This window comes from Onychomys torridus, unplaced genomic scaffold (assembly GCF_903995425.1).
Source record: "Onychomys torridus unplaced genomic scaffold, mOncTor1.1, whole genome shotgun sequence".
Taxonomy (NCBI): Eukaryota; Metazoa; Chordata; class Mammalia; order Rodentia; family Cricetidae; genus Onychomys; species Onychomys torridus.
In genome coordinates, this window is record NW_023413737.1 from 51,669 (window position 1) to 79,608 (window position 27,940).

The following is a 27,940-nucleotide window of genomic DNA, read 5'->3' on the forward strand; positions in this document are numbered from 1 at the left end:
GTTCACCTGTTGAAGGAACTTTGTGTTTCTGTTAGTAAAGCTGCTATGAGCCCTGGGAATTGTGATACAACATTAGGACCATACTGCTTACGTTCTAAGAGGCTGGAACTTTTGCTGCACAACACTACTGAGTTAATAGTACATCTCGTGTTCTATCATGTACTAAGCCTACTTATTTCACTTACATTTCAGAGAACAATGCAACAGCGAACCTTACTTACCTTGCAAGTTTTCGATGCAATCAACTTTTACAATCTAAACTAATGCATAGCCATAATCTTGTTATGTGCATACCCCTCTGTGCCCTTGATCCAGAAAGACGTATTGTGCACATGTTACGGCAATAAATGTTATAAATAGCAAATCTAGGTAGAAAGCAACCTCACAACCTCACAAAATGAATACCTGCCATAAATGTTGAAGACAACACACAGATATTACTTGATAGCATTTATTTATCTGGGTCAGCTGGAGTCACTGACTTAATCCCTTGTAAATACTGTTAAACATTGCTGTAAACTATCCCTCATTCCTTCCCAATGTGAATCTTTCTAGTATGTTCAAAAGAAGAGAACAAACCCTTTGTATATGGACACATGAACGAGAGAGAGAGAGAGAGAGAGAGAGAGAGAGAGAGAGAGAGAGAGAGACAGAGAGAGAGAAGCACTCAGGCAGGTACAAATTCACAGTTACAGAACAAAGGGAGAGAAGTAAACATGTGTGCTCACTGTTGGTTAAATCATACCAAGCAGAAATGCTGTTTCATAATTAGTTTTCACTTCAGTTTGTATTGTTATTTATCCTTCTAATTGTGCTTTATTTCATGATTTAGGTCCTGTGTATTTCTAAAAATGTTTTAATCAGATTGCTAATTTCTTTTTTTAAATGGTAGGATTTTCAGGGGGAATCACAGTGAATCCATAGATCAATGTTGAATGCACAGGAATCATAATAATGGTGTCTTCTGACTTAATGAAGACAGTATATAGTCCCTTTATTCTCTCAGCAATATTGCCTGGTGTGCAGTACATAGGCATTATATATCTGTGTTTACTCATGAATATTTCCCTGTTATAATAAACTTTATTTTCAAAGGACTTCCCATAGCCAAGTGTTTAATAATGCTTGTGAGCAATTTATTCAGTTGAGAATAGAATGGAAAATATATTTGATGTTTAATATGCTTTGCCCATATTTGCAGACTGTGTGAGAAAAATTCTATTTTTTTTCCAGACCTGAGGTCCCAACCCAGAGCCTTAAGCTTGCTAGGCAAGCGCTCTACCACTGAGCTAAAACCCTAACCCCAATTTCTATTTCTTATAAGAGAGAAACAGTGCCAAGGATTTCTTTCTTATCCTGATTTCAGTATTTTCTCTTCCATTCTGCTCTTACTTTTAAGTGTTCTTTCAGCTCTGTTCTTTTATTTTACAGTTTTTGGGTTCTTGTATTGAAATTGTGGTGAATACCTTTTATTATGTATGAATATGGAGGTTAGAATAAGCCATATTGCCCACGGGCTCTTGTATCTGAACACTGGTTCTCTGCTTGGGGTGCTATATTGGAGTGGAGAGGGGATATGGAACCTTGAGGAGGTGGGGTTTTGCTGGAGGAAGTATGTCACTTGTCTGCCCTGCTTCTTGAGTGAAGATGAAAATGTGAACAGTCAGCTTCCTCCTCCTGCCAGCACAGGGGCCTTCTGCAGTTACAGACTATTATTCCTCTGGAACTGAGGGTCAAGATAAACCCTTTCTTCTTAAGTTGCTTTCCTTTTGGTATTTTACTGCTGTGTAAATAAAACTCTGATTGGCCAGTGGCCAGGCAGGAAGTATAGGCTGGACAAGAGAGAAGAGAATTCTGGGAATAGGAAGGCTGAGGGCAGCTTGTTGTCAATTTCTGCGTGTTCTCTCTGCAGTCCCGTTCTTCTCATAGAAGAACCTGACATGGACAGAGAGAGAGGTCAAAGTGCCACTGACAACTAGCATTTGCTGAAGACTTTCTACATGTCACCCTCTGTAAGTTGTCATTTGTAAACCTTTATCTTCAAGGTCTTCAAAGCACTGAGATGGGCACCATTACTTCCTTCCAGGGCTGGTCAGATGGTCCAGATTCTAGGCAGGAAACAAATGAGTAGCAGGTCAACAGGAATGTGTGTCCTACCACTGGCACGGAATTGGATAATTTAGGCACCAGAATATATAGTGACGGAAAGGAGTTCTTCTGCACAAAATGGGGGTCTCTGAGCAGTACTGATAGGCACAATGCCTGAATAAATACATTCAGAATCAAACAAGGAAAAAGTGAAACTATACTGAAAGACAAGTGATGCTTGGTGACTGGTAACTGCAGAGGGAAGAGGTATCAGAAGCAACATTAGCAAGTATAATGGTGATAAGTGATGTGGCAAGAATCATACATAAAATACTCCATCTGTACACAATCCCTCAGCAGTCACTATAAAATCTGCAAGCTTGACAGGAAAACTAGAGGTAAAACACACAAGTACTAACCTTGTCCTGTTTGTGCTGGGAAAAAAATACATATACCATCAAAATGATTAACTGTAAGTATTCTTCACAATGCAAACCTTCCTGGGGTTGCAGATACATACACAGATATTCTCATGTATCACTTTCTCTCTCTCCACCTATGATCTCAGCAGCTCCCTGATGGAGCTGGCTCTGAGACAGAGGACTTTCTATAATTCTGCAGATTCCATTTGGAGCAAACATTTGGCTATGGTTGTCTTAGTAATTTTCCCCACACTGGGTGTTGGACATTTGTTTCTTTTCTCATAATTCACCAGATTCTCTGCAACTTCAAAATACTGGAGCTGAAACACAGGAAAATATATGTTAGCATGAAGGACGTTTTCATCATAGAGTGAGTAACCTAACATTCCAAAAGTAAAAGATTCAACAGCCTTGGTTAAAATCTACCCACAGCTGTGGGTTGTGTTGGAGGTGGTGCACGCCTTTAATCCCAGCACTCGGGAGGCAGAGCCAGGCGGATATCGGTGAGTTTGAGGCCAGCCTGGGCTACCAAGTGAGTTCCAGGAAAGTTGCAAGACTACACAGAGAAACCCTGTATCGAAAAACAAAACAAACAAACAAACAAAAAAAAGTCTTCCCACAGACAGTCACTTACAGTGAAATGTGTGGAATTTTAAATACCTGTCACTTAAAATACCATCAGGAAACATGAAATAAAAGAAAAGTCTGCTCACTTCCTGTAGAGTCTAGACACTGAATGGGACAAATCATTGCTGAGAGAAACTAAAGATATACAGATTCATCCTCTTCAGGAGACGGAAGACACAGCATTGCTAAGGAGTCTATTCTCCTCCAACTGATCTACAGATCCAGCACAATACCAACAGAACCCTTAACAGACATTTTAGAAAGAAACTAGAGGCTGATTGTGAAACTCAGAGTGAGTATGAAGAACCCAAGCTTGAAAACAACCTTGAAAATGAGCAAAGTTGGAGGATGAACATCTGATTTCAAAACTCCTTATAAACCTAGAGTAGTGAAGACAGCGTGCTTGATAATGGCACCAAGACAGAAAAGGATTTGAAGAGGACAGAAGAAGGAGTCGCACTCATGTGAAAGGATGCCTCTAGGAAAAGATACAAAGACACTTCCCTGAACAAACCACATGCTTTTCAACGTGCTTTCCTGGGACTCTCAGTGTGGTCAGGAGATGAGCCCAGCACTGTGACCCACAACCTGAGGAGTGCCCTGTCTCTGCAGTGTCCTCCACTTTGGTGAAGCTTGAGCTAGGACTAGTCAGAGAAAAGAATTTCAGAACAAGCCAGAGTGAAGCAAAGGTAGTGAGTGAGCTTGTTAATTCTTTGGACAGAGACTGGCATAGAATAAAGACAGTTCACTCATGAAGACGTGAGTGTGGACTAGAGGAAGTCTGGAGATAACGTGTCAGTACATACGTGTATGTGAGGAGGGCAGGGAGGGTGGGAGAGAGATTCTGGGGCTTTCAAAGTTACATTGTTCAAAGAATATAATTGTGAAGGTTTAAAGTTTAAAAGAAGCTTAAATTCAGGCTTTAAAATCAAGTAAACAAATATTTTAAAATGATATTATTCCTCTTCAAGTATTTATTTTATCAAATTAAATTGTGAGGAGGTTATATGATTGAGGGGTGTTAACAGAGCGCTAATGGGGTTCATCTCAAGGCTACAAGCAATCTGGCCCTAAGCAAGCAGAGTTTATTTATTCATTTTATATTTTTGCATTTTTTCCACATGTAAGTCTGGGCACCACATGAGTGCCTAATGCCCAGGGGTGGCACCAGAGTTCATGAGATCTCTGGGAACTGGAGTTACAGACAGTGGTAAACCAACAGGGAGGTGCTGGGAATTGACCCTGGATCCTTTGAAAGACATCCAATGCTCTTAAGCAATGAGCAATCACTCCAGGCCCTAGTTTATTTGTTGTTATTTAAAGGAACACTGTCAGTGGCTACTCTTCAGGATTGAGTAGAAATGTCCTTGGACTGCCCTGAAGCTGAGGTGCAAGTTACAGCAAGGAGCTGAGCAGTCTGCACCCTGAGGGGCCACAAGTTCTGTAATATTGGCAGGGATGAGGGTCCTGTTCTATACCAGCCTGCATACGGTCATGACTGGCAGTTGCCAGGTAGAGTGGGAAAGCAATTCTGACAAATCCAGCACTTGAAGATTTCCCATGTATGCCCATTGACTTCTATGTGGGTGAATCAAACCACATCCAGCAAGCCTATTGGTAGCTCTGCCACTGTTTGAAAACACCTCCATAGATGAGGAAAATCAACCATGGGAAAATCAGCATGCCAACTCTGAACAAAACACAGCAGAGGATTTCCTTATATGTGACATAAGCTTAAGTACTGAAAGGTTTACAACTGTGTTCTTTAGAGTGTATGGTGCCCTGGTGATAGAGTGCTAAGGTGTGTCCTTTTGTGGAAATATAAACAGAGAACTAAGCACGCCCCATGTTCCTAAAGAGACTTAAGAACTAAGAAGAGATTTTGAATCACTGATGGCACACTAACTGACTAGACTTCCCTAACTTTTCCAGGTCAGACCACGATGGGTTTTTTTTTTTTTTAAATAATCTAATATGTTTGAGGAGGAAAACCCTAAAGAAGCAAGTAGTCCATCTCATCCTTATTATACATTTTAAGACATATTGAAGATGGTTGTTAATTATGTTGTATGAGTTTAATCCCAGCAGTTGTGAGGCACAGGTGGGCATCTCTGTGAGTTCAAGCCTTGCATGGACTACAGAGTAATTTCCAGGATAGCCAAGGATATTCCTCAGAAAAATCGCTGTCTATAGAAACAAAAACAATTATTAATAAGACATATTTGTAGCGGGTTCCTGTTCTACCTAAGGATGGCCTCGGACAGGCTTACTACCTGAGGGGCATGAATGCCTTGCTCTCTTCTGTCCCTCTGGGCTTGGATGTTGTACACTCACTGACTTAGGTAGCAGGAGGAGTGTGGGATAAGACATCAGCCTTCCCAGACTCTGAGATGAATTTGCCTTATTCGGTTTAGTGAGTTATTTCTCCAATTTATATCCTAATAAATTTCCAATATTCCTTAAGCAGATGCCCTTGGATTTCTGGCTCTAGCTGCTGTCCCCAGTGTGTAGGTGGGCCATCATTACACCCCTAGTGGCTCTTTTAAAAGCTCACCTGTCCATGTGAGGTTGAGAGCACAGTGACGGGCTTAAAGACACAGGCACACGGTGACAGGGGCCACAGTGTACCTCTGGGGCAACAAGAAGTTCTGGCTGCTTCAGGTGGCATCTGAGCTTCAATCAGGAGGCCAGGGATATTACACCTTGGGTGCCAATTGTAGCCACAAGTTTTTCTGTATCCCACCCAGTCCTGCAGCCTCTCAGTCCCAAGTAAACACACAGAGGCTTATATTCATTACAAACTGTATGGCATATGGCTCAGGCTTCTTGCCAGCTAGCTCTTACAACTTAACTCAACCCATTCCTATTAATCTATGTTTGGCCACTTGGCTTCGTGGCATTATCTGTTCTCTCACATCCTGCTTCTCCTGGAGGCAGGTCCCAGCACTTGCTGCAACTCTACCCTTCTTCATCTCCAGGTTCGGTCTCAATGTCCCGCCTAACCTTGTTCTGGCCAAACAGTTTATTTATCAAGCAATGAGACCAACGTGTATGCACAGCATATAGAATGACATCCCACAGCAAATATTGATTCCAGAAACAACAGCAAGTCCTTTTGGGTTCTTGGGCTTATTAATAACCTAACAAAAAACTCAATGGAAATTTGATGACAATAAGATGTTATGAGTTATTTATAATTTTATCTGTATGGGAATTTTTCTGCATGCTTACATGTACAGATCTTGTATTGCCGTGCTGAAAGAGGTCAGTAGAAGAAGTCAGATCTACAGGAACTGGAGATACAGATGGTTATGACATTCCATATGAGTTCTCAAAACTGACCAAGGGACTTCAAAAAGAACAAGGGCTCTTACCTTTGGAGTCATCTCTCTAGCCTCTGAAGGACAACGACATTAGAGTTTAAAAGAGAAACCCTACTGTCTTTAGAGCACTTGTTCCTGAAGAAGACCCAGGTTTGGTTCCCAGCATCCACCAGAAGGCTCACAAACATGCACAACTGCAATTCCAGGGGATCTGATGCCATTTCTGACCTCTTTGCATACCAGGCACCCAAGTGGTACACAGACATTTATGCAGGCAAAACTCTCACACACCTAGAATAAATAAATAAACCTAAGAAGAAAGAAAAAAACTGAAAAGTTCCAGGGCAGGTAATTGCAAATCTCCTTAGCTACCCTGAGGAAAGACATAGGGTAGAAAAAGAAGGAAGCTGTCCCATCTGAATTAAGTCTGCATGGATGACACACAGGGTCCATAAGCAGCCACGTGGTAGGGTGGGAACTTTAGAGAGGGGTCACAGTGTCAGAGAAGAAAAGAGAGTCAGTGAAAGCACACCTAGAAAAGAGAGAAAAGTAAGCAGACCCTAGAGGCTACAAGATTGCAGTTATGTTTGAGCTTGCTTGAAGAGTGGGCTTTTTTTGGTGCATTATCCGTATTTATTTATTTTCATTTTTTCTCTTCTTTTTAAAAATTTATTATGTTTGTGTTTCAATTCTACATATCAGCCATGGGATCCCCTGTCCTCCCCCTCCCATCCCTGCCCTCACCTTCCCCCCATCCCATCTCCTCCAGGGCCAAGACTCCCCTGGGGATTCATTTCAACCTGGTGGATTCAGTACAGGCAGGTCCAGTCCCCTCCTTCTAGACTGAGCAAAGTGTCCCTGTGTAAGCCCAAGGTTCCAAACCTCTCATGCCCTAAGGGAAGGTCCGGGTCCCACTGCCTGGGTGCCTCCCAAACAGTTCAAGCTATTCAATTGCCTCATTTATCCAGAGGGCCTGCTCCAGCTTGGGGCTCCACAGCCTTTGGTTCATAATTCATGTGCTTCCATTCGTTTGGCTATTTGTCCCTGTGCTTTTTGCAATGTTGCTCTCAACAATTCACACTCTTACAGTCCCTCCTCTTTCTTAACAATTGGACTCCTGGACCTCTACCTGGGGCCTGGCCAAGGATCTCTGTATCCACTTCCATCAGTTATTGGATGAGAGTTCCAGCACAACCATTAGGGTGTTTGGCCATCTGATCACCAGACTAGGTCAGATCAGGCTTTCTCTCGACCATTGCCAGCAGTCTACAGAGGATGTATCATTGTGGATTTCTGGGAACCTCTGGAGCACTCTGCCTATTCCTGTTCTCAAGTGGTCTTCATTTATCATGGGCTGTTATTCCTTGTTCTCCCTTTCTGTTCTTGATCCAGGTGGGATCTCCTGCTTCCCTAAGCTTTCTTTCCCTCGAACCTTGCCCTTCATTACTCCCACTCTTCTCCAGGTTGTTCATGTAGATCTCATCCATTTTTAGGTCATTGGGTGATCCCTGTGTCTTTCCTAGGGTCCCGTTTTCTAGGTAGCTTCCCTGGTATTCATTAAGGTTTTTACTGAGAGGTCAAGAGGTAAAACCACATCTTCATGAGTTTCATCTCTTACCACACACTGGATGCTGAAAGCTACTAAATGATGCTCTTTTGGTGTGATTCCTGTGAGGACAGCCCATTCACATGTCTCTGGGATATTTCTCTCATTTCTTCCAATACACTGTCAATGACCTCTAAATGCTGAGAAGGAAATGGGGATAAACTGCAATAAGCATCAAATAAAGTTTCCATCCCAGAGTAATCAATGCTTTCAACCAAAGGGATCCTTCATAAGTATCATTGACATTTTGTTCCTAGTGCATCACAGAGAATTTAATAATTACTTCACAGAAAATACAAGAATTAGGAATTGCATTTTAAAAATAGTGCCAGGTGTAGTGGAATCAAAAAGTGCAAACATTTTGTGAACAATCTGGGCACATAGATCTATAGTGCCTATGGACTGAAACATCTCAACACAATGCTGAATTGGAGACCACCTCCAAAAAAAGGGCATATTATATTCATGGGTCAGACAATGCATTATCAGTAAGATGTCTATTGACTCAAAGATGTCTGCAGATTCAATACAATAACAATAAAATTACACTAAGTTTTTGAAAACTTGGATAACAAATTCTATTTATAGAAAAAAAGATAGTTTGTGGAAAAATCTTAGACACAGGACAAAGTTAGAGAACAGCATTGTCTGATAGGATATCTACTTCCATATGAACCTAGGGCAATTGGGCCAGCTTGTTATTGGAATCCATGTTGCCAAGTAAAAGACCACAATCTTCAGTCTGTGCTTACACCCACACAATTACAGACCATTGCAGACTGTGTGCCAACGTTTTCCTGTGTATTCCATGCTGACATCAGGTGTATGTGGAATCTGGGCCAAGAAGAGGAGACAGCACTCCTGTGGCCCCTCAGGCACTGGAAATATTGGCTTATGAACCATGCATAGATTGCTGGAGAACTGATGTTGGACAAATATGCAAAGGCAATTTGGTTCAGAAAGGATGGTCTTTCAGCAAACAATGCAGAGGCAAGTGTATATCCATATCCACAAATATAACTATAAATCAAATCCTGTGCAAAGACCATTCAAACTAGATTAGAGAAATAAACATATAAAAATAAGCCTCTAAATGTCCAACAGAACACACAGAAGAAAATCCTTGTCCTGGGACTAAGTGAAGATTTCACAGACAAGACACTAAATGAAAACCATAACTGAAGAACTGGAGATGGTGGGATCCTGACAATTTAAAATCTCCTGCTCTTCCAAAGGCATGGATGAGAATTGAGAAGATAATGCTATGGCTAGAAGAAAAGTTAGAGAAACATATATTCACTAAAGTATTTCTATGAAACATACAGACAAGCTCACAAAAGTCAGGCAGAAAATGAAATTGATATATGGGAAAGGTTTCAGGTGTGTTGTTCAAGAGGACATTGATAGGACTCTCCTTTATATAAGCGATTCATAAGAGATATTAATGGCATATGCAGAGAGCAGTGTGGCAGGGATTCTGAGGAGACATAAGGGCCACCTGGAGGGTGGGTATCCCCAAAATGGAAATTAAAATCCCAAACTGGTGCCAAGCACACAGTGTCCCACACAAGGCAGCTGAGGCAGGAGAATGACTGAGAGTTCTCAGCCAGGGTAGGACACAGTGAATTGCTGTCTCAAAAGCAAATACAACCTCAAATGACTGAAAACGAAAAAGAAAATCCTCTAACCAGCTGCATATTGAAATAATCATCTGAGACATGTAGGGTAATCATTGACTTCTCTTTAGGCTTTACCACTTAATGTGCCACTGGTCCTGAATGAGCAATCTCATCCCCTTTTCACAGAGCAGGAAACTGGGATCAGAGGGTGTTCTCACTGTCTGATGTCCCTCCAGATTCCTCCCCCAGAACACCTAGCCTGGACAATGGCTCCAGCACACCCCTGCACAGAACAGCACACTGAAGAGGCACAATAGTCTCAAGTCTCTCTCCTTCTGGAGACACACTGGCTACAAATCCCGATGTGGGGGTAACCTCTTTGGTCTGGGACCCCAGCATCTTCCTCTCCACCCTAAGGAAGATTCCAGGGCTCACCTCCCGGAATCCATAAGCTCAGCTCAGGCCAAACACCAGAAATGCTCATTTTACAGGACATCACCAGGGCTGCCATTGAAAAGTCTTCATAATGAACTGTTTCTATGACAACAGCATTGCTTCCCCAGTTCTGTAACTAGGATTGGTTCTGCCCAGCCCTCCCTTCCTTTCTCTCAAAGCAGGAACTCTTCACCCTGGTTATCACCTGAGAAAGCATGCCCATTAGAGAAACTGCCACCAGCAGGAAAGCAGAGCTTTACCTTTTTGTTCTGTGAACCAAACACACCCCCGGAGGCATGACCATATTCTACACACCAGAATGTGGTGGTCTCCATGGAAATGTTGTCACATTGTTTTGGTGAGAGAGGAGCAATTTCATCCAATAAATAGCTATGCATATATAAACTCATAGCGGAAGATAAAGTCTGGGACACCTTGTCTAGAGACATGCTGCAAAAGTAAACCTCAAACCTGTATCCTCACACATACAAAGCATGCTCTCTACTCCTGAACTACATCCCCGTGTTCTAAACTTCATTCATGAAAGCACATATGAATGAGAGAAAATGATCACCATTCATATTGACTGCAAGGTACTGCGTCAGGTCCTTTGAGTGTATTTTATGGCTTCCAGTTTAGGGTTTTGATGAGATTTTTATAAACCATAAAGAATGATAAAACAATTTATTCTCAATGACAATAATAAGAATAACAGTACCCATTAGTGAAGCTGCCACCAGCAAGAAAGCTGAGTTTGATATTTTTTATCTGAACAAAACATATCCCTACAGGCACAGCCATGTTCTATTCACAAGACCACCATGTGGTCTCCATGGAAAAGTAGTCAGAATCATAGATGGACATTGATATCATGGTGACAGATGAACGAATTCATCCAATAATTAGCTATCCATACATGATGATCTAACAAAATTTAAAGTCTGGGACACTTTGTACAGAAACATCCTGAAAAGCAAAATAGGAAAGTTGAAAGTAGCAGGAGATGCCGAGAATCGAACCCGGGACCTCCTATACTCTAAATATGTGCTCTACCACTGAGCTACATCTCCGCGTTCTATGCCTTCTTGATCAAAGCCCATATAAATGCACGAAGATGGATCCAGCTTGCATTTTGACTGCAAGGTTTTGTGTCAGGAAATTTGAGTATATTTTATGGCTTCCAGTTTAAGGTTTTGATAAGATTTTTAGGACAGAATTAGAAAACAATCTATTTTCAATAAAAAAAATAATAAAATAATAGCACCCATTAGTACCCATTAGAGACACTGCTACCAGCAACAAAGCTAAATTTGTTTTGTTCTTGTGAACAAAACATATACTAGGAATCATGACCTCATTCTACTCACCAGTCTATGGCTGTCTCCATGGAAACGTAGTCACAGACATAGATGAACATTGTTGTCATGGTGATAGATTTCATCTAATAATTTCATCCAATAATTAGCTATGCACATATAATTTCCTAACAAAAAGTTAAAGTCTAGGACACCTTGCAAAGAAACATCCAGGAAAGGAAAATTCAAAAGTTAAAAAAAAAAAAAAAAAAAAGGCTTGGAGATGCCGGGAATCGAACCCGGGACCTCATAAATGCGAAATATGCGCTCTACCGCTGAGCTACATCCCCATGCTCCCAATATAGTAGATAAAAGTCTATATGAATGCAAAAGGCCTGATCTACCATTCATAGAGGTTGTAAGGGTCTACTTTATGTACTTGGAGTATATGTTACGCCTTCTTCTTTAGAGTTTTGATACGATTTTCAAGACATTAGATGAGAAAATAATCCATTTTCAATCAAAGGAAAAAGAATAACAAACCACCTTATGTTATTTGAAACTAGGTAAGCTAACAATAAATAATACTTTGAATTTTTCAGGTCCATCAATTTTAATTCAACTTTATGTTGTAATATTAGTTCAACTTGACACTGTCATGAGGAATTATTATGTCTTGTTGACTAGCAATATACTAATATATCTGAGAGCATGGGGAGTTTCCTGAAACCTTCCTTATCATACCTCTATTTTCTTTTAAAACATGCCTTAGCTTTCAAGAATTAAAAAGCATTTTTTTTCTAATTTTGGACATGCTGCTCATCTTGTTCCTTAACATTCCCATGCACTATTTATCACTTCATTTATTCCAACAACTAAATTTGAGTGAACTGTTTCTTCATAAAACCCTAATGTGCTTCCTTTCTGTACGTTTATACATCTCACTCCATGCGCTGTAAGCTTCTGAAATGAGAGGTTTGTTACATTGTATCCCCCTTGTTCTCACCTCATCTGGTAATTGGCTCAACACACAAAATCATTAAATAAGAATTGTGTGTGTGTGTGTGTGTGTGTGTGTGTGTGTGTGTACGCTCACATGTGAGTGAAAAGTAATAAATACAACCAGAGAAGATGCCAGATTATAGACGCCCGAGTCTGAAATTAAGGACATTGCTCAACCTCAACAACTATTGGAACACTAAAAAGAATGTGATTAAAATAAGACTTTTCTATAAAACTCCCAGATAAAGACAAGGAGTAATAGCAGACAAGCAAATGTAGCATAGGAGAATGAGAGCAACCTAAATAAAATAAAGACAAAAGCAAAAAGAGAAGGAAGGAGGGAAGGAAGGAAAAGTCAGATGAGGGAAGCAGAGAAGCAATAACCTTTCACTGCTGACCGTGGTCTAGCTTTGGGGTATTGGTGGATAAGTACTGATACTCAAAGGACCTAGTAGTAAGAAAATCAGAGTCAGTATATCTCTGTGAACCATGATTCCTTGGTGTTATACTTAGGTCTGGGAATCTGCCTTCTGTGTTTTCTATTCCCAGTAGGTTTCTCCACAATATATCCTGATTAGAGTTCCCCTCCCCTCCACTCCTCCCTGTTCCACTTCAATTACCCTCCCATCCGGATCCACTGTGGATCTGCACTCATTACAAAATAACAGGCTGCTAGGGGATGACAGCAAAACACAACTAAATAAAGTAGAATGAGACAAAACACAATTATCAAATATAATTTGGACCAGTCAAATCAAGAGGAGGAACAGATCAAACAAGAAGACACAAGAATCAGAGACCCACTGGTTAATTCACTCAGGAGCCCCATAAAAATATGAATACAAGTCCCCTAAAATATGGAAATGTAGAATATATACATAAAGGACTATGTGGTGAAGACCCGTGGACACAAAGTGCTTGCTACTTACTCTCTGTGAGTTTCTGAGTTGGTTTAGAAGGACTTGTACTCCAGATGGGAAACAATCTACCTCAAATTCCAGATATACCACTCTTGAGCATATACCACAAGCAAGCTACATTCTTTCTGAAAAATACTTGCTTGGAGTACAAAGTAATTAGTCTTGATGACACAAACCCAGAGTCAGATATCAGGGTGAAAGCTGAGAGATCAGAGAAGCAATGGAGCAACCACACTCACCTCTTACCTCTCTGACTGCTCAGACCCAAAGGAGCCAAACTCCTGTCTCCTCCCTGCCTCATCACTTCCTCTTTCTGCCCAGCCATATCATATCCTGTCTCCTCTCTGAACAGACCTCCAGACCTCTATGGTTAACTAGTGGCTAGTTCCACCCTCTGATCTTCAGGCAAGCTTTATTTGTCAGACCACAAACAAAATATCAATACACTTGCTTGACCATGTTCATTGCTGCTCCAAAATAGGAGACTCCGTAGATATCCTTCAACAGAAAAATGGGTAAAGAAAGCCTGGTACATTTATACAATAGAACATAACACGGCTATTAAAAAAATGACATCAAGAAATTTCCAGGAGAGTGGATGGAGCTGGAAAAAGTATCCTGAGTGAAGTAACCCAGACTCAGAAAGGTAAATATGGCAGACATTCGCTTAAACGAGGATATTATAGGTTGAACAAATGATAACAAGCTACAATCCACAGTCCCGGAGAGATCAGGTACAGAGGACGGGACTGGGAGGACACAAGGATCTCCCTGGAAGGGGGCTAGAACAGATTTTATGGGTGGACTGGAGGGTCTAGAGTAGCAGGATCAGCTTGGGGGACGGGGGAAATGGGGTTGAGTGAGAGAATTCAGAGAGACACCGGTAGAATTGAGGGTCGTTTGAGGGCTGGAACGGACACCTACTCCAGTGGAGACTTTCTAAAGTATCTGAGCACAAGCCTAATGGAGTCTCCTATAATGAGGGCGACAGAGTCCCGACTGGCCATCTCTTGTCACCAAACAACACTTCCATTACTAGGACTGGGTTGCACACAATGGAGATGATGGAAAAAGGGGTCCCATGGAAATCCCCAAACAACCCAGGCTGTTGTCAAGACCATAGGTTGCTCTCCACAAACTGAGAGCAAAGCCCCATTGCTGAAGGATACTCACACACAACTCATTGAACATGGAGAGATCAAGCTGGTGCCTACATAGAACCTTCATTCCCACATCCCAGGGTCTTTAGTATCGGAAGGTACTCTTCACGATACCAAAAGAAAAAGTGAACAATCCAGCCAAAAGTCCTCTCATCTACGCTGCTCTCTTGCTTGCAAAATATGCTAGGGCAATGTTGGCACAAAGCTTGTATCTGATTTGAGTGAAGGTCCAGCTGGAACCCATACCTGATACTGTTTTGGTGACTAAAAACCAGAGAGTAGATAGCTCTGAGACCTAATCTTAAAGCAGATGCTTCTGGTTTTATTTCTTAGGTTTTTTGGTTTTGGTTTGGTTTCTTTGTGGGGGAGGTGGTGAAATAAATGAGTCCTAATGATGGTAAGCTATACTCATATATCACAGCCTTGATCTGATCTCAACAGATAGGCTTCCTCCCGCAGCGGACAGAAACAACTACAGAGATCCACAGGCGGATGCGTGTGTGTGTGTGTGTGTGTGTGTGTGTGTGTGTGTGTGTGTGTGTGTATGGGTGTGTGTGTGTGTGTGTGTGTGTGTGTGTGTGTGTGAGAGAGAGAGAGAGAGAGAGAGAGAGAGAGAGAGAGAGAGAAAGAAAGAGAGAGTGGCAGAGGGGCAGAGGGGCAGAGAGGGAGGGCAGAGAGGGAGGGCAGAGAGGAAGGGCAGAGAGGGAGGGCAGAGAGGAAGGGCAGAGAGGGAGGGCATAGAGAGGGAGCACAGTGAGATGGCACAGTGAGGGGGCACAGAGAGAGGGCACAGAGAGATTGAGGGGCAGGGAGAGATTGAGGGGGCAGAGAGAGATAGGATGCAGATATAGAGAGGGGGCAGATAGAGAGAGAGGGGGCACAGGAAGAGAGGGGAGGCAGAGAGGGGGGCAGAGGGAGAGGGGACAGAGAGAGATTGAAAGAGGCAGAGAGAGGGGGGAAAGAGAGATAGGGGGCAGAAAGAAAGGGGGCAAGAGAGAGAGAGATTGGGGCAGAGAGAGAGGGGGACCAAGTTAGAGAAAGATGGGGGATAGAGAGAGAGAAGGGAGGAAGTAGAGAGAAGGGCAAAAGAGGGAGGGAAGAGAGAAAGGGTTGGAAAGAGAGGGAGGGAAAGAGAGGGAGGGAAAGAGAGAGGGGGCAGAGAGGGAGGGGGCAGAGAGAGAGTGGGGGCAGAAGGGGGGCAGAGAGAGAAACAGGGGAGCAGAGAAGAGAAGGGGGTCAGAGAGAGAGGGGGCAGCGAGAGAGACAGAGGGGGCAGAGAGAGAGACAGAGGAGGCAGAGAGAGAGGGGAGCAGAGAGAGAGGGGGCAGAGAGAGGGGGGAGAGAGGGGGGGCAGAGAGAGAGAGCAGGAGAAGAGGCAGAGAGAGAGAGGGGGGAGAGAGGGGGGGCAGAGAGAGAGGGGGGAGAAGGGGCAGAGAAAGAGAGAGGTGGGGCAGAGAGAGGGGGCAGAGAGAGAGTGGGGGCAGAGAGAGAGAGAGTGGGCAGAGAGAGAGATGGGGCAGAGAGAGGGGGGCAGAGAGAGAGACAGGGGAGCAGAGAGAGAGATGGGGGCAGAGAGAGAAAGAGAGAGGGGGCAGAGAGAGAGGGGGCAGAGAGAGAGACAGAGGGGGCAGAGAGAGGGGGTAGAGAGAGAGGGGGCAGTGAGAGAGAGGGGAAGGGCAGAGAGGGAGAGGGAGAGGGAGAAGGGGCAGAGAGAGGGGGCAGGGAGAGAGAGTGGGGGCAGAGAGAGAGAGTGGGCAGAGAGAGAGATGGGGCAGAGAGGGGGGCAGAGAGAGAGACAGGGGAGCAGAGAGAGGGATGGGTGGGCACAGAGAGGGGGGGCAGGGAGAGAGAGGGGGCAGAGAGAGAGGGGGAGGCAAGGAGAGAGAGGGGGCAGAGAGAGAGAGATGGGGGCAGAGAGAGGGGGGCAGAGAGAGAGGGGGCAGAGAGAGATGGGAAGAGAGGGGGGACAGAGAGGGGTCAGTGAGAGAGAGGGGGCAGAGAGAGAAGGGGCAGAGAGAGGGGGCAGAGAGGGGGCAGAGAGGGGGCAGAGAGGGGGGCAGAGAGAGAGGTGAGGGGCAGAGAGAGAGATGGGGGCAGAGAGAGATAGAGAGAGAGGGGGCAGAGAGGGGGGGCAGAGAGAGATGGTGCAGAGAGAGAGGGGGCAGAGTGGGGGGGAGAGTGAGATGTGATAGAGAGATTAAGGGGACAGTGAGAGAGAGGGGGCAGAGAGAAGAAGGGCAGAGTGAGGGGCAGATAGATGGGGCAGAGAGGATGGGGCAAAGAAGGGGGCAGACAAAGGGGGGAACAGAGAGATTTGCAGAGATAGATGGGCAGAGGGAGAGACAGAGAGAGACAGAGACACAGAGAGACAGAGAGATACACAGAGACAGAGACACAGAGAGAGACAGAGACAGAATGGATTTCAGACAGAAGTCTAAATATTAATTCTCCATCAAGTCCCTCCACTCAGACCTCAAGGAACCTGAGGAAGTGGATGCAGGAAGAGTGTAAGGGCTAGAGATGATGGAGGACACCAGGAGACCAAGGCCCTCTAAATCAAATGAGTAGGCAGGCTCCCACACAGTCATAGAGACTGAAGCTGCATGCACAGTGCCTGCATGGCTCTGCACCAGGGCCCCCACGTCCACATTACAGCTTTCACCTCATATTTTTATGCGACTCCCGATTGTGTGAAAGAGTGGGTCTGATTCTTTTGCCTTCTCTTGGGGTCTTGTTTCCTTCTGTTGGTTTGCCTTGTCTAACTTCTATGTGATAGTTGTTATTTATCTTAGTCTAATTAGTTTTGTTATGTTTTCTTGTATCTCTTAGAAGCCTGTTCTTCTCTAACAAGAGTCAGAAAGGGGGTGGATCTGGGTGGCGTGGGAGGTAGGGAGAAACTGGAGGGATTAAAGGGGGAGGAAAGAAAGTGTTTTCAATATAGCATGAAAATAGGAAGTGTTGTCCGGGTAGCTATTATGATGTACCATGTATCTGTCAACTGTGTTGTCCACCTGATCTTGTGCATGGGAAAAGCCTCTGGAGATGTAGTTTTCCCTTCTCACCTTACTTTTCACTCAAAGCAAAAAAAATGACTTCCTTGGAAGGCCACCAATTGAAAAACATATCTACGAGGATCTAGGTGGGGAAACAGACAATGAACAGAACTCAGATTTTGGAAATAAAGTATCTGCTGTCAGGAATGTAGGGTAGTGAGCTTATGGAAATACTGCCAATGAATAGCAAGGGATATATGGTAGAACTATGGGACATAGATATTCCTCTCAAGAGGAATGCACAATCCATCTGTGGCAGAAAACTGCAAGATTTTCCTCAAACATAGTCACTTAATAGCTTAGGAACACGAAAATACCAAAGAACAACAAAACAAAACAAAAAAAATCCAAAAAAAGCCAAAAAAGTACTTTTAGCCCAGATTGGTGACACATGCCTACAATTGCTGTATTTCCTAAATGGAGAAAGGAAGACCAGGAGTCCAAGACCCTCCACCTTACAATATAAGTTTGAGGCCATTGTAAGCTAAAAGAGACCCCAAAAAGTCACCCAAGGAATCTCAAAATCATCAAAGAAGCAGAATTGGCATATTATACTTATCTTAGTAAAGAAAAACTTAACTACTTCGTTGAACCACACTGAATGATCTTGGAAACTCCTTCATTCCATTTTCTCCCCTGGGTCATCCAAGACTCTCTACAATAAACATTAACCTCATCAGTGAGTTTAGAAGGAAACCAGGGAGTACAAAGTCCAGTCATTTTCCTTTAAAACTCATGGGTGATATCTTGTCTTAGCCATCAAATGCGCTGCTGTGTCCTTGATGGGAGATTTGAAGAAGAGCCCACAGATTTTTTTCTCAGCCTGTCTCCTTGGATCCCCAGTTTCACTATTGTCTTTTTCCAGAAATGTTTGAGTATGTCAGGGGTCCTCCTAATATTTCCCTCTTCAAGTCCCAGAACTCAACTAACTTAAGATCATGACAAAATAATAATAATAAGACATGTGATTGCGTTCTTTATATATGGTAATAGAAATACAAACATATGGGAATATTCCTTTTTTTTAAAAAAAAAAGGTTTATTTATTATGTACACAGTGTTCTTTCTGCAAGAGTGCCTGTAAACTTGAAGTGGGTAATAGACATGGTTAAGGAAGATTGTGAGCCACCATGTGTTGCTGGGAATTGAACTCAGGGCCTCTGGAAGAACAGCCAGTCCTCTTAACTCCTGAGCCATCTCACCAGCACATGCGAATATTCTTAACCTAAATATGATAGTTCACACATGTATCAACACTCTTTAACATGGAAAATCATAATATAAGATTACATATGGAGGTGATTATGAGTAATTTCTCAGTTCTGAGAGGCAGGTGCAAAGGAAACATAACAAAACATCCTTGTAGATATCCCTTTAAGAAGTTGTATTAGTTACTTTTTGTTGTTACTGTGATAAGAGATCATGACACAAAGCAACTTGTAGAAGGAAGAGTTTGTCTGGTGAATAGACCCTGAAGGATAAGAGTAAACCATGGCTTGGAGGTGAGGAGATCATGGCAATAGGAGCAGGGAGCTGAGAGATCACATCTGTACGCACAAACATATAGCAGAGAGCAAACTGGAAAGGGAGAAAGGCTATAAACTCTCTAAGCTTCCTCCCACTGATGTACATCCTGCCGGGGAGATCAGCTATCCTTCTGTACAGGAATATCTAAGATGCACAACCCATCTGCAAGGTAGCACCTCCATGGAACTTCTCAAAGAGTACCACCTGCTGGAGACCAAGTATTAAAATGCCAGAGCCCATGGGACACATTCTCATTCAAACTTCCACATTCTAACTCATGGCCATATCATGAAGCAAAATGCATTGAGTGCAACTTTGAGATTCCTCATCATCTTTCACACTCTCAATACTATTTAAAATGCCAATCTCTTTTGAGAGGTAAGGCAATCCCTTAATTATCAAACCCTGTAAAACAAAAACGCAAAAAGGAAATTACATACTTCCAACATATCATAGCATACCGTACGCATTCCCATTCCCAAGAAGAGGAATGATGGCAGAGTGAGGGAATAGTTCACAAAAGTGGAACCTAGCAAGGCAAAGGCCAAATCCAGTAGTTTTATGATGTCCATCGCCTAAGACTTTAGTTCCTGTGGTCATTAGAATAAGAATGGCCGCCAAGGCACAGCCATGTCAGTACTAGGTCAAATGGGACTGGAACTACTTGAGAAGGGTTAGGAGGTGTGGCCCTGTTGAAGTAGGTGTGCCTTGTTGGAGGATTTACATCACTGGAGGTAGGCTTTGGGGCTTCAAAGGTTTCAAAAACTCAAGCCACTCCCAGTTCTCTCTCTCTCTCTCTCTCTCTCTCTCTCTCTCTCTCTCTCTCTCTCTCTCTCCTGTCCAGAGATCTTGATATAGAATTCTTAGCTTCTTCTCCAGCACCAGGTGCATGCCATCATGCTTTCCTCCATGATGGCAATGAACTAAACCTCTGAAATTGTAAGCAAGTCCCAATTTCAATTGCTTTCCTTTAGAAGAGTCACCTTGTTCATGGTGTCTCTTCACAACAATAGAACACTGACTAAGACAGATCCCAAGGGCGTAGGTGGCTTAGCCAATTCAGCTTTGCTGCCTGCAACATACACTTCTCTCACACTGGTTACACTACCAGCTAGCTCCTCTTCTCAATAGATGTCTCCTCGTTCTTAAATCTACAATATCTTGGGGTCTCTACCACACCTCAGGCTTTAGATTCATGGCTTTCACACATTGGCCCCTTAGGGCATTATAACCCCTTAGGGCCCTCTCCTCACAGTGACCTCAGCACTGGCCAGTTTAGTATAGACCCTGACTAGACTTCCCTAACTTTTCCAGGTCAGACCATTATGCATTTTTTAAAATAATCAAATGTTATTATACTATGGGAGGAAAACCATAAAGAAGCCAAGAGTCCATCTCACCTTATTATATATTTTAAGACATATTGAAGATTGTTGTTAATCATGTTGTATGAGTTTAATCCCAGCACTTGCTAGGCACAGGTGGGCATCTCTATGAGTTCAAGCCTTGCATGGAGTACAGAGTAATTTCCAAGATATCCAAGGATATTCCTCAGAAAATCACTGTCTGTAGAAATAAAAACAATTATTAATAAGACATATTTGTAGTAGGTAGCTTGTCCACCTATGATCTTGAGGTAATAGCCACTAGAGCATGGCCTCAGGCAGGCTTAAGACCTGAGGGGCACAAATGCCTTGCTCTCCTCTGTCCCTCTGGGCTTGGATGTTGTACACTGACTTAGGTAGCAGGAGGAGTGGACTACAGGACATCAGACTTCCAGGACTCTGAGATGATTTTTCCTTATTCTGTTTAGTGAGTTATTTTTTCAATTTATATCCTAATAAATGCCCAGTACCATTTAAGCAGACACCCTTGGATTTCTGGCTCTATCTGCTGTCCCGAGTGTTAGGTGGGCCATCATTACACACCTAGTGACTCTTTTAAAAGCTCACCTGTCCATGTGGTGTTGGGAGCACAGTGATGTGGTTAAAGACACAGGCACAGGGTGACAGGGGCCACAGTGTACCTCTGGGACAACAGGAAGTTCTGGCCTCTGCAGGTTGCATCTGAGCTTCAATTAGGAGGCCAGGGATATTACACCTTGGGTGCCAATTGTAGCCACAAGTTTTTCTATATCCCACCCAGTCCTGCAGCCTCTCAGTCCCAAGTAAACACACAGAGGCTTATATTCATTACAAACTGTATGGCATATGGCTCAGGCTTCTTGCCAGCTAGCTCTTACAACTTAACTCAACCCATTCCTATAAATCTATGTTTGGCCACTTGGCTTCGTGGCATTATCTGTTCTCTCACATCCTGCTTCTCCTGGAGGCAGGTCCCAGCACTTGCTGCAACTCTACCCTTCTTCATCTCCAGGTTCAGTCTGAATGTCCCTCCTAACCTTATTCTGCCTCACTATTGGCCAAACAGTTTATTTATCAAGCAATGAGACCAATGTGTATGCACAGCATATAGAATGACATCCCACAGCACATATTGATTCCAGAAACAACAGCAAGTCCTTTTGGGGTTCTTAGGCTCATTAAAAACAGATTTTAAAAAAGATTTTAAGGAAATTTGATGACAATAAAAAGTTAAGATCAGTTTATAATTTTTATTTTGATGAGTATTTTGCCTGCATTCATTCATGTACAGATACTGTGTTCCTGTTCTGGAAGAGGTCACAAGAGGATGTCAGATCCCCAGGAAATGAAGTTACAATTGGTATGGGTGCTGAAAAATGACCAAGGGTCTTCAAAAAGAACTAGGGCACTTAACTACAGAGACATCTCTCTACTCTCTGAAGGACAATGGCATTAGAGTTTAAAAGAGAAACCCTACTGTCTTTAGAACAATTGTTTTTCCAGCAGAAGACCCAGGTTTGGTTCCCAGCATCCACCAGGAGGCTCACAACCATGCACAACTGCAATTTCAGGGGATCTGATGCCATTTCTGACCTCTTTGCATACCAGGCACCCAAGTGGTACACAGACATTTATGCAGGCAAAACTCTCACACACCTAGAATAAAATAAATAAACCTAAGGAGGAAAACAGAGAAAGGAGAAACTGAAAAGCTTCAGGGCAGTTAATTGCACATCTCCTCAGCTGCCCAGAGGAAAGAGATAAGCAGAAAAAGAAGAAAAGCTGTCCCATCTGAATTAAGGCTTCATGGATATCACATAAATAGCCACATGGTAGAGAGATTGCTAGAGGAGCAGGGATTATGGAATGGGGTAGCACACTACCTCATGAAAGGATCAATATGGTCCCATTTGCACTTTTAGTATGGCTAAGAGGTATGATCCCTGTTTTTGAGAAGGGGTCATTTGGCCTAGTTGGCTGACCTAACCAGATTAACTCTTACCAGGGAGAGAGTGGACTGTCTCCATTCAGAGGGCCATTTCAATCTTTTGGAAGAGAGGCAACATAGTTTATTTATGAGGTCTCAAGACTACTGTAAAGGAACCTCACAATGGCTAAGTGAAGGGAGAGAGGGGCATTCCACATAACAATAGGGACTCCTTGTTTACCACTTGTTAAAGCGATGGAGTCTCACAACATCATTTGTTTGTCAGAGATGCAACTGAGAGAGCTTTGTGATGGAGATCTTTTTAAAGCACCTAAGACTTCAGGCATGGCATAACAAAACAGGAATTTCCTGAGAAGATGAAACTGGTAGAAGGCATCTAGAAAATGTATGTCACAGAGTAGGGGGGCATATTCACATGTATTTAAAGGCAAGTTGGGTAAAGAAGTCAGAACTCCATAAGTACACCAGCCTGCCTTTCACACCCCTCCAATATAACCAGCCTGCCCTCTATGCCTCTTTTCTGCCACACTTGAGAGTCCTAGTCTCAGACTCAAGCATGGAGATGAGTGCATGGAAAAACTACCATTCGTACCCCAGGGAGATGTTAAACTTCAAGGTGGGGTCTAGAGTTGCTGTCAGAAATGGGAAAGGCACAGACCACAAAAGAGTATCCACGTTTAGAGCCCAAGACAGGAGAAGAAATGGTGGCTGAGGAGCAGGGAGGGTGGTGGAGGAGAAGGTGGAGGACAGGTGCTGAATTCAGGATAGGTGCCCAGTCACAGCTTTTCGAGGAGTGCACAGACCCTGCCTGTGTGCCCAGTCTGCATATCTGAACCTGTTGTTCCCAGCTCATCTGGACATTTGAAAAGGAGGGAACCAGAGTTGTATTCTTGCAGGTCAGTACACAGCAGCGGTATTGGTAGGAAAAAAAATATGATTCAATAGAGTACACATTTCCTTGTCCACTAAATATCTCTCAGTTCTATGTGATTTTTGAAGCAACAATTATAAGTGATGTAATGTGATATGGTCCTCTATACACATTAAGAATTTGTATTGGAGACTCTGTTCTTACAAGGGGTGTATGTAAATGAACTATTTTAACAATAACATCAAAAAGAGTTAAACATGCAGGCACTCACCATTTTAAGTACAACTAATCTAACACCTACCATGCAGTTCTGGGACAGCTGATGGAATATAATGTGCCTTGGTCCTTCCATCCATCTGAGAAGACTGAGCATATATGCACGTGAGAACAAATTTACCGTGAGAGGAATGCCAATAAAGACAGGATGGGAGCTTGTTAGCATTCTGATGGAGAGGGTGGGGGAAAGGAAATAAGTCACCCATAATACCTCTTATTCTTTTCATGGTGTCTGTCTGGCACAGGTCAGAGCACATTGGACTCTTCTCTAGGACTTCCTGCTTCAGGGATGCAGAAAATAAACCCTTCCACTTTAGACTAGAAGGTAGCATGGGGGAAAGAAATCACACGAAATAGAGGAATACAGAATGAGAAAGCAATAAAACCCAGGGGATGGAATGGCAGTGCTTTACCTGTGCAGACTCCATGAGTGCAAGGCATGCAAGGATGCTTTTCCTCTTCCCAGTCATCACATCACCATGGGCGCACAGTGAGACCTAGGAATGCGAACACATACTGGAAATGAGAGCTTGTTCATTTGCCATTACCTTGCCAAGTGCTCTCCCTTGTGTGTACTCATGAACTATTTTCATGCCAGAGGCATCACTCTGACAGCATGAAAGAGGCAAGGGAAATTGGCCGTACAGACACACACAACATGTGAATGCTTTCTGTCTGTTCCGGCCTCAAAATGATCCTTAGAGGTGGGCATCACTAATTCCTTTCTATACAAGGCCTCAGACAGTGCAATGTTTAGAGTCAAGAAATGATCCAGTGGCATCATTAATAGACTCCTCTGACAATACTGGGACAAATTGAGCATGGCAGATTGCCAATATGAGAGGGTAATTGTAATAGGTATTCTGAGACATACTTAGATAAATCTATATATGAATAAATAACTATGGAGAATGAGTAAGCAATATAATAAACATCAGATCATCATGAAGAAGCAGTAGTGGAATTATAACACAAAAAACCTATCACATTCATAATAGATTTAACTAACTCTCTCAAAAAATTATTAGTCTCTGCCATAACCCACAGAATTCATTTCAACACTTGAGGTAATGATGTTGGCAAAGCAAAAAAGGGGGGGAAATGCACACCACATTTGTTCCTCATATGCTCCTAATCTATGAATGACATGAGCACATCATTTACCATTCAGTGATGACTATGCCTGGCATCTTCAGAGATATACAAATACACCTATACAAAAAAGAACCTATACAAATACACACTTACAAACGTCAACGCGAAAACGTGGCTCTCAGTTCATAGCAAGAAAGGGTTTATTCTGGACCCTAATTAGTATGAACATCCAGGTGGGACAGATTTAGGTTAGGTCAAATTCCATGGTACAATGTGGAAACAGTTTTATGAAGTTTGTCTAGTAACAGAATGAAGAAAAAAATGAATCAAGGCGCTCCTTGAGTACATTCGGGGAAATATGAAGTAAGCTGTTATAATAAGGCAGAGAAACCTCAGCTACAGGCATTAGCTGCCTTGTGATGACACTCAGTCCCCTGACTGGCAGAAAATTAAGGGTTGTTAAAGTGATATTTTCTGATATTTTAAATGTCAGGTCCAACTTCATCTGTTAGTGACAAGATGCTAAGTCAGTCCAACACAGAGGGGCAGAGGACTGGATCCTCATGGGCTAAAGAGAGCACAGAATTTAATGTAATTAGGCTCTGGTACTGCAACATTCCATGCTCTCCACATCACTGAAGTTCTATCAGTCAATCATCAGTCTTTGCAGACCCAGATTCTGGGAATTCCTGTTCACGCATTCACAGCCTCTCACTCTCACTATCCTAGATCCCTGGCATTCATTAAGGTTTTTACTGAGAGGTCAAGAGGTAAAAGCTCATCTTCATGAGTTTCATCTCTCACCACACACTGGATGCTGAAAGCTACTAAAAGATGCTCTTTCGGTGTGATTCCTGTGACAACAGCCCATTCACATATCTCTGGGACATTTCTCTCATTTCTTCCAAAACACTGTCAATGACCTCTAAATGCTGAGAAGGAAATGGGGACAAACTGCAATAAGCATCAAATAAAGTTTCCATCCCAGAGTAATCAATGCTTTCAACCAAAGGGATCCTTCATAAGTATCATTGACATTTTGTTCCTAGTGCATCACAGAGAATTTAATAATTACTTCACAGAAAATACAAGAATTAGGAATTGCATTTTAAAAATAGTGCCAGGTGTAGTGGAATCAAAAAGTGCAAACATTTTGTGAACAATCTGGGCACATAGATCTATAGTGCCTATGGACTGAAACATCTCAACACAATGCTGAATTGGAGACCACCTCCAAAAAAAGGGCATATTATATTCATGGGTCAGACAATGCATTATCAGTAAGATGTCTATTGACTCAAAGATGTCTGCAGATTCAATACAATAACAATAAAATTACACTAAGTTTTTGAAAACTTGGATAACTAATTCTAATCTTTATAGATAAATATATAGTTTGTGGCAAAATCTTAGAAACACGACAAAGTTAGAGAAGAGCATTGCCTGATAGGATATCTACTTCCATATGAACCTAGGGCAATTGGGCCAGCTTGTTATTGGAATCCATGTTGCCAAGTAAAAGACCACAATCTTCAGTCCGTGCTTACACTCACACAATTACAGACCATTGCAGACTGTATGCCAACGTTTTCCTATGTATTCCATGCTGACATCAGGTGTATGTGAAGTCTGGGCCAAGAAGAGGAGACAGTACTCCTGCTGCGGCCTCTCAGGCACTGCCAATATTGGCATATGCACCATGCCCAGATTGCTGGAGAACTGATGTTGGACAAATATGCAAAGGCAAATTGGTGCAGAAAGATGGTCTTTCAACAAACAATGCAGAGGCAAGTGTATATCCATATCCACAAATATAACTATAAATCAAATCCTGTGCAAAGACCATTCAAACTAGATTAGAGAAATAAACATATAAAAATAAGCCTCTAAATGTCCAACAGAACACACAGAAGAAAATCCTTGTCCTGGGACTAAGTGAAGATTTCACAGACAGGACAACAAATGAAAACCATAACTGAAGAACTGGAGATGGTGGGATCCTGACAATTTAAAATCTCCTGCTCTTCCAAAGGCATGGATGAGAATTGAGAAGATAATGCTATGGCTTGAAAAAAAGGTAGAGAAACATATATTCACTAAAGTATTTCTATGAAACATACAGACAAGCTCACAAAAGTCAGGCAGAAAATGAAATTGATATATGGGAAAGGTTTCAGGTGTGTTGTTCAAGAGGACATTGATAGGACTGTCCTTTTTATAAGATATTTCTTAGAGATATTAATGCCATATGCAGAGAGCAGTGTGGCAGGGATTCTGAGGAGACATAAGGGCCACCTGGAGGGTGAGTATCACCAAAATGGAAATTAAAATCCCAAACTGGTGCCAAGCACACAGTGTCCCACACAAGGCAGCTGAGGCAGGAGAATGACTGAGAGTTCTCAGCCAGGGTAGGACACAGTGAATTGCTGTCTCAAAAGCAAATACAACCTCAAATGACTGAAAACAAAAAAGAAAATCCTCTAACCAGCTGCATATTGAAATAATCATCTGAGACATGTAGGGTAATCATTGACATCTCTTTAGGCTTTACCACTTAATGTGCCACTGATCCTGAGTGAGCAATGTCATCCCCTTTTCACAGAGCAGGAAACTGGGATCAGAGGGTGTTCTCACTGTCTGATGTCCCTCCAGATTCCTCCCCCAGAACACCTAGCCTGGACAATGGCTCCAGCACACCCCTGCACAGAACAGCACACTGAAGAGGCACAATAGTCTCAAATCTCTCTCCTTCTAGAGACACACTGGCTACAAATCCCGATGTGGGGGTGAACCTACTTGGGACTGGGACCCCAGCATCTTCCTCTCCACCCCAAGGAAGATTCCAGTGCTCACCTCCCTGAATCCATATGCTCAGCTCAGTCCAAACACCAAGAATGCTCATTTTCCAGGACACCGCCTGGATCGCCATTGAAAACAGTCTTCAGAATAAACCCAGGTTTCTATGACAACAGAATTGCTTCCCCTGTTCAGTATCTAGGAATGGTTCTGCCCAGCCCTCCCTTCCTTTCTCTCAAAGCAAGAACTCTTCACCCTTGTTATTACCCCAGAAAGCATGCCCATTAGAGAAACTGCCACCAGCAGGATAGAAGAGCTTTGCTTTTTTGTTCTGTGAACAAAACACACCCCTGGAGGCGTGACCATATTCTACTTACCAGACTATTTGGTCTCCATGGAAATGTGGTCACATTGTTGTCATGGTGAGAGATGAGCATTCCAATAATTAGCTATGCATAAATAGCCTCCTGGAGGAAGTTAAAGTCTGGGACACCTTCTGCAGGAAGACCCTGC

General features: G+C 42.8%; 1 long non-coding RNA gene and 2 other non-coding genes across 9 annotated transcripts; all 3 read right to left on the minus strand.

Annotated features, from left to right (window-relative positions):
- Positions 1-405: 405 nt before the first annotated feature.
- LOC118576447 lies at positions 406-27,932 on the minus strand. Of its 7 annotated transcripts, none has more exons than XR_004943950.1 (6): positions 27,485-27,744; positions 23,950-24,033; positions 23,562-23,854; positions 20,478-20,643; positions 8,079-8,206; positions 406-2,830 (listed from the first exon to the last, which is right to left on the minus strand). It is a non-coding gene; the product is annotated as an uncharacterized LOC118576447 (long non-coding RNA). The 7 variants fall into 7 exon arrangements; XR_004943947.1 differs by lacking the exon at positions 8,079-8,206 and having other exon boundaries at positions 408-2,830; positions 23,562-23,625; positions 23,748-23,854; XR_004943952.1 differs by lacking the exon at positions 8,079-8,206 and having other exon boundaries at positions 408-2,108; positions 2,508-2,830.
- Positions 11,119-11,190, minus strand: Trnas-aga. Its single transcript has one exon. It is a non-coding gene; the product is annotated as a tRNA-Ser (tRNA).
- Positions 11,694-11,765, minus strand: Trnaa-cgc. The gene has a single exon. It is a non-coding gene; the product is annotated as a tRNA-Ala (tRNA).
- Positions 27,933-27,940: the final 8 nt, after the last annotated feature.